At 23.2% G+C, this 8,756-nt stretch overlaps 1 pseudogene across 1 annotated transcript; it reads right to left on the reverse strand.

The window, feature by feature from the left end:
• Positions 1–5,902: 5,902 nt before the first annotated feature.
• LOC115895882 lies at positions 5,903–6,826 on the reverse strand (annotated as a pseudogene). Its single transcript, XR_004055959.1, has one exon. The product of XR_004055959.1 is annotated as a 40S ribosomal protein S2 pseudogene (transcript).
• Between the last annotated feature and the right edge of the window lie 1,930 nt (positions 6,827–8,756).

Here is an 8,756-nt window from a genome sequence, read left to right on the forward strand (position 1 = left end):
ATTATATCTATTATGTCTAAATATTATAACTATATCTATTATGTCTATATTTTAGACCAATATTTATTATGTCTGTATTTCATACCTACATCTATTATATCTATTATGTCTATATTTTATACCTATATCTATTATATCTATTATGTCTACATTTTATACCTATGTCTTTTATGTCTATATTTTATACCTATATCTATTATATCTAATATGTCTATGTTTTATAGCTATTTCTATTATATCTATTATGTCTTTATTTTATACCTATATCTATGAAATCTATTATGTCTCTATTGTATACCTATATTTGTTATATCAATTATGTCTGTATTTTTACCTATATCTATTATATCTATTATGTCTATATTGTACACCTATATCTTTTGTATGTATTATGTTTATATTTTATACCGATATCTATTATATCTATTATGTCTCTACTTTATACCTATATCTATTATGTCTATATTTTATACCTGTATCGATTATATTTATTATGTCTATATTTTATACCTATATCTATTAGACCTCTTATGTCTATATTTTATACCTATATCGATAATATCTATATTTTATCTATATCTATTATATTTATTATATCTATATTTTATACCTATATCTATTATATCTGTTATGTATATATTATATACCTATATCTATTATGTCTATATTTTATACCTATATGTATTATATATATTATGCCTGTATTTTATACCCCTATTATATCTGTTATATCTATATTTTTTACCTATATCTATTATGTCTATATTATATACCTATATGTATTATATCTTTTATGTCTATATTTTATAAGTACATCTATTGTATCTATTATGGCTATGTTTTATACCTATATCTGTTAGGTAGATATTTTATACCTGTATCTATTATATCAATTATGTCTATATTTTACACCTATATCTCTTATATCTATTATGTCTATATTTTATACTTCTGTCTATTATATCTATTATATCTGTATTTTATGCCTATATCTATAATGTCTATATTTTATAATTATATATATTATATCTATTATGTCTATATTTTATACCTATATCTATTATGTCTATATTTTATACCTATATCTGTTATGTCTATATTTTATACCTATATCTATTATGTCTCTATTTAATACCTATATCTATTATATCTATTATGTCTCTATTTTATACGTATATCTATTATATCTATTAGGTCTATAATTTATACCTATATCTAGTATATCTATTTTGTCTATGTCTATTCTACGTATTATGTCTGTAATTTATACCTATATCTATTATATCTATTGTCTATATATTATACCTATATCTATTATGTCTATAGTTTATACCTATAACTATTATATTTATTATGTCTATATTTTATACCTATATCTATTGTATCTATGATGTTTACATTTATACCTATATCTATTATATCTATTAAGTCTATGTTTTATACCTATATCTATTATATCTATTATGTCTATATTTTATACCTATATCTATTATATCTATTATGTCTATATTTTATCCCTCTATTATATCTATTATGTGTATATTTCATAACTCTATCAATTATATCTATTATGTCTATATTTTATACCTCTATTATATCTATTATGCCTATATTTCATACCTATATCTATTATATCTATTATGTCTATATTTTATATCTGTATCCATTATGTCTATTATGTTTATATTTTATACCTATATATATTGTATCCATTATGTCTATATGGTATACCTATATCTATTAAGTCTATATTTTAAACCAATTTTTATTATATCTTTTATGTCTATGTATTATACCTATATCTATTATGTCTATATTTTATACCTGTATCCCATATGTCTATATTTTAAACCTATATCTATTATAACGATTATGTCTATATTTTAGAAGTATATCTGTTAAATCTATTCTGTCTCTATTTTACACCGATATCTATTATGTGTATATTTCATACCTATATCTATTATATCTATTATGTCTATACTTTATAACTATATGTATTATATCTATTATGTCTATATTTTATACCTATAATTATTATATCTATTTTGTCTATATCTATGTATTATGTCTATATTTTGTAACTGTATCTATTATATCTATTGTCTATATTTTATACCACTATCTATTATATCCATTATGTCTATATTTCATACCTATATCTATTATAACCATTATGTCTATTCTTTGTACCTATATCTACTATGTCAATATTTTATACCTATATCTATTATAATTATTATGTCTATATTTGATACCTATATCTATTATATCTATTATGTCTATATTTTATACCTTTATCTGTTATATCTCTTATGTCTATATTTTATACCTATATCTATTATGTCTATATTTTATACCTATATCTATTATATCTACTATGTCTATATTTTACACCTATATTTATTATATCTATTACGTCTATATTTTATAACCATCTCTATTATATCTATTATGCTTATATTTTATACCTATATCTATTATGTCTATGTCTATATTTTATACCTATACCTATTTTGTCTATATTTTATACCTATGTCTATTATGTCTATATTTTATACAAATATCTATTTTATCTACTATGTCTATATTTTATACCTATATCTATTTTATCTATTATGTCTATATTTTATACCTATATCTATTAAATCTATTATGTCTATATTTTATACCTATATCTTTTATGTCTGTGTTTTGTACCTATAGCTCTTATACCTATTGTATCTATTATGTCTGTATTTTGTACCTATATCTATTATATCTATTTTATCTATATTTTATACCTATATCTATTGTATCTATTATGTCTATATTTGATACCTATATCTGTTATATCTATTATGTCTATATTTCATAACTATATCTTTTATATATATTACGTCTATATTTTATACCGATATCTGTCATATCAATTTTGTCTGTATTTTAAACGTATATCTATTATGTCTGTATTTTATACTTATATCTCTTATATCTATTATGTCTGTATTTTATACCTATATATATTATATCTATTATGTCTATATTTTATACCTATAACTATTATATCTATTTTGTCTATATTTTATATCTATATCTATTATATCTATTATGTTTATATTTTATACCTATAATTATTATATCTAATATGTCTATATTTTTTACCTATATCTATTATATCTATATTTTATATCTATATCTATTATGTCTTTATTTTATACCTATAACTATTATATCTATTTTGTCTATATTTTATACCTATATCTATTGTATCTATTATGTCTATATTTTATACCTATAGTTATTATATCTAATATGTCTATATTTTATACCTATATCTATTATGTCTATATTTTATATCTATATCTATTATGTCTATATTTTGTTCCTGTATCTATTATATCTATTATGTCTATATTTTATAGCTACAATTATTATATCTAATATTTCTATATTTTATACCTATATCTATTATGTCCGTATTTTCTATCAACATCTATTATATCTATTATGTCTATATTTTATACCAATATCTATTGTATCTATTATTTCTATATCTTATACATATATCTATTATGTCTATTGTGTCTATATTTCATACTTATAACTATTATATCTATTATGTCTATATTTTATACCTATATCTTTTATATCTATTTTGTCTATATTTTATATATATTTCAATTATATCTATATTTTATTCCTATATCTATTATATCTATTATGTCTATATTTTATACCTATATCTATTATATCTATTATGTCTATATTTTATACCTATATCTATTATATCGATTATGTCTTTATCTTATACCTATATCTATTATATCTATTATGTCTATATTTTATACCTATATCTTTTATATCTATTTTGTCTGTATTTTATACCTATTTCAATTATGTGTATATTTTATTCCTTTATCTATTATATCTATTCTGTCTATATTTTACACCTATATCTATTATATCTATTATGTCTATATTTTATTCCTATATCTATTATATCTATTATGTCTGTATTTTATACCTATATCTATTATATCGATTATGTCTATATCTTATACCTATATCTATTATATCTATTATGTCCATATATTATACTTATATCTATTATATCTATTATGTCTATATTTTATACCTATATCTTTTATATCTATTTTGTCTATATTTTATTCCTATTTCAATTATGTCTATATTTTATTCCTATATCGATTATGTGTATTATGTCTACATTTTATAGCTATATCTATTATATCTATTATGTCTATATTTCATGCCTATATCTATTATAACCATTATGTCTATATTTTCTACCTATATCTATGATGTCTATATTTTATACCTATATGTATTATAATTATTATGTCTATATTTGATCCGTGTATCTATTTTATCTATTATGTCTGTATTTTATACCTATATCTATAATGTCTATATTTTATTCCTATATCTATTATATCTATTATGTCTGTATTTTATACCTATATCTATTATATCTATTATGTCTATATTTGATACCTATATCTATTATATCTACTATGTCTATATTTTACACCTATATCTATTATATCTCTTACGTCTATATTTTATACCCATCTCTATTATATCTATTATGTTTATATTTTATACCTATATCTATTATATCTATGTCTATATTTTATACCTATATCTACTATGTGTATATTTTATACCAATATCTATTATGTCTATGTTTCATACCCATATTGATCATACCTATTATGTCTATATTTCATACCTATATCTCTTATAACCATTATGTCTATATTTTATACCTGTATCTATTATGTCTACATTTTATACCTATATCTATTATAATTTTTATGTCTATATTTGATACGTATATACATTATATCTATTATGTCTATATTTTATACCTATTTCTATTATATTTATTATGTCTATATTTTATACCAATATCTATAATGTCTATATTTGTTACCTATATCTGTCATATCTATTATGTCTATATTTTTTACCTATATCTATTATATCTATTGTGTCTATATTTTATACCTATATCTCTTATATCCATTATGTCTATATTTTATACCTATATGTATTATATCTACTATGTCTATATTTTATGCCTATATCTATTATATCTATTATGTCTATATTTTATACCTACATCTATTATATCTGTTATGTCTAAATATTATACCTATATCTATTATGTCTATATTTCGTACCTATATCTATTATAACCATTATGTCTATACTTTGTACCTATATCTATTATGTCAATATTTTATACCTATATCTATTATAATTATTATGTCTATATTTGATACCTGTATCTATTATATCTATTATGTCTATATATTATACTTATTTCTATTATGTCTATATTTAATACCTATAACTATTATGTCTATATTTTATACCTATATTATATCTATTATGTCTATATTTTATACCTATATCTATTATATCCATTATGTCTATGTTTTATAACTATATCCATTAAATCTATTATGTCTATATTTTATACCGATATCTATTATGTCTCTATTTTATACCTATATTTATTATATCTATTATGTCTATATTTTATAACTATATCTATTAAATCTATTATGTCTATATTTATACCGATATCTATTATGTCTCTATTTTATACCTATATTTATTATATCTATTCTGTCTATATTTTGTACCTATATCTATTAAATCTATTTTGTCTATATTTTATATCTATATCTATTATGTCTATATTTTATACCTATATCTATTATATCTATTATGTCTATATTTTATGCCTATAATTATTATATCTAATATGTCTATATTTTATACCTATATCTATTATGTCTATATTTTATATCTGTATCTATTATATCTGTCTATATTTTATACCTATATCTATTGTATCTATTATGTCTATATCTTTTTTTTTTTTTAACAAGCTTAATTCACTTTATTTTTCTTGTATAAAAAGCCTGTGTTGTAGCCACAGCTGGAGCCTGGGTCCGCTGCACGGAGACTCTGGTGTGGGTCTTGACAAGGTGGTCAGTGAATTCCTGATAGGTAGACTTGGTAAACACAGTCTCCTTCCACAGGTCAGGGGTCAGGTAGCTGTAGGTCTTAGAGATGGCATCAAAGGTGGCCTTGGCGAAGTTGCCCAGGGTGGCAGTGCAGCCCCGGGCTGAGGTGTAGCAGTCATCAATACCAGCCATCATGAGCAGCTTCTTGGGCACAGGTGCTGAGACGATACCAGTGCCCCTGGGTGCAGGGATGAGGCGCACCAGCACAGAGCCACAGCGGCCTGTCACCTTGCAAGGGACGGTGTGGGGCTTGCCGATCTTGTTCCCCCAGTAGCCTCTGCGCACCGGGACAATGGAGAGTTTGGCCAGGATGATGGCCCCACGGATGGCGGTGGCCACCTCCTTGGAGCACTTAACACCCAGGCCGACGTGGCCATTGTAGTCGCCGATAGCAACAAACGCCTTGAACCTGGTGCGCTGACCAGCACGGGTCTGCTTCTGCACCGGCATAATCTTCAAAACCTCATCTTTGAGACAGGCCCCCAAGAAAAAGTCAATGATCTCAGATTCCTTAATGGGCAGAGAGAAGAGGTAGATCTCCTCCAGGGACCTGATCTTCATGTCCTTGACCAAGCGGCCCAGCTTGGTGACGGGCATCCACTCCTTATCCTCGGCCTTGCCTCCGCGAGCTCCACGGCCTCGGCCCCGACCCCGTCCACGGCCGCGACCCCGGCCCCGGATGCCACTGCCGAAACCTCCGCGGAAGACACCGCGGTTCCCCATCCCAGGGCCACCAGGGCCTCCGGACCACCCCGCTTCACCGGCGTCATCCGCCATTTGGTGTTTTCTGGGAGAAGAAGCTAATGTCTATATCTTATACACATATCTATTATATCTATTATGTCTATATTTCATACCTATACCTATAATATCTATTATGTCTATATTTTATATCTATATCTATTATATCTATTATGTCTATATTTTATAACTATATTGATTATATCTATTATGTCTATATTTTACACCTATATCTTTTATATCAATTTTGTCTATATTTTATACCTATTTCAATTATGACTATATATTATTCCTATATCTATAATATCTATTATGTCTATATTTTATACCTATATCTATTATATCTATTATGTCTATATTTCATACCTATATCTATTATATCGATTATGTGTATATCTTATACATATATCTATTATATCTATTATGTCTATATTTTATACGTATATCTATTATATCTATTATGTCTATATTTTATACCTATATCTTTTATATCTATTTTGTCTATATTTTATACCTATTTCAATTATGTCGATATTTTATTCCTATATCTATTATATCTATTATGTCTATATTTTATACCTATATCTATTATATCTATTATGTCTATATCTTATACATATATCTATTATATCTATTATGTCTATATTTTATACCTATATCTATTATATCTATTATGTCTATATGTTATACCTATTTCTATTATATCTATTATGTCTATATTTTATAGCTATTACTATTACGTCTATTTTATACCTATATCTATTATGTCTATATTTTATACCTATATCGATTATAGTTATTATGTCTATATTTGATACCTACATCTGTTATATCTATTATGTCTATATTTTACACCTATATCTATTATATCTATTACGTCTATATTTTATACCCATCTCTATTATATCTATTATGTTTATATTTTATACCTATTTCTATTATATCTATGTCTATATTTTATACCTATATCTATTATGTCTATATTTTATACCTATATCTATTATGTCTATATTTTATACCTATATCGATTATAGTTATTATGTCTATATTTGATACCTACATCTATTATATCTATTATGTCTATATTTTACACATATATCTATTATATCTATTACGTCTATATTTTATACCCATCTCTATTATATCTATTATGTTTATATTTTATACCTATTTCTATTATATCTATGTCTATATTTTATGCCTATATCTATTATGTCTATATTTTATACCTATATCTATTATATCTAATATGTCCATATTTTATAACTATATCTATTATATCTCTAATGTCTATATTTTATACCTATATCTATCATATCTATTTTGTTTATATCTATTATAACTATTATGTCTAAATTTTATACCTATATCTGTTATATCTATTGTCTATTTATTATACATATATCTATTATGTCTATAATTTATACCTATGTCTATTATATCTATTTTGTCTATATTTTATACCTATATCTATTTTATCTCTGTTGTCTGTATTTTATACCTCTATCTATTATATCTTTTAAGTGTATATTTTATACCTATATCTATTATATCTGTTATGTCTATATTTTATACCTATATCACTTATATCTATCACGTCTATATTTTATATTTATATCTCTTATGTCTCTATTTTATACCTCTATTATATCTATTATTGTCTATATTTTATACCTCTATTATATCTATTATGTCTATATTTTATAACTATATCAATTATATCTATTATGTATATATTTTATACCTCTATCTATTATGTATATTATGTTTATGTTTTATGCCTCTCTATTATATCTGTTATATCTATATTTTATACCGATATCTATTATATCATTTATGTCTATATTTTAAGCCTATATGTATTATATCTATTATCTGTATTTCATACCTGTATCTATTATATCTATTATGACTATATTTTATAACTGTATTTATTATATCTATTATGTCTAGATTTTACACCTCTATATT

The sequence above is a fragment of the Rhinopithecus roxellana genome, unplaced genomic scaffold, assembly GCF_007565055.1.
Source record: "Rhinopithecus roxellana isolate Shanxi Qingling unplaced genomic scaffold, ASM756505v1 contig3505, whole genome shotgun sequence".
NCBI lineage: Eukaryota > Metazoa > Chordata > Mammalia > Primates > Cercopithecidae > Rhinopithecus > Rhinopithecus roxellana.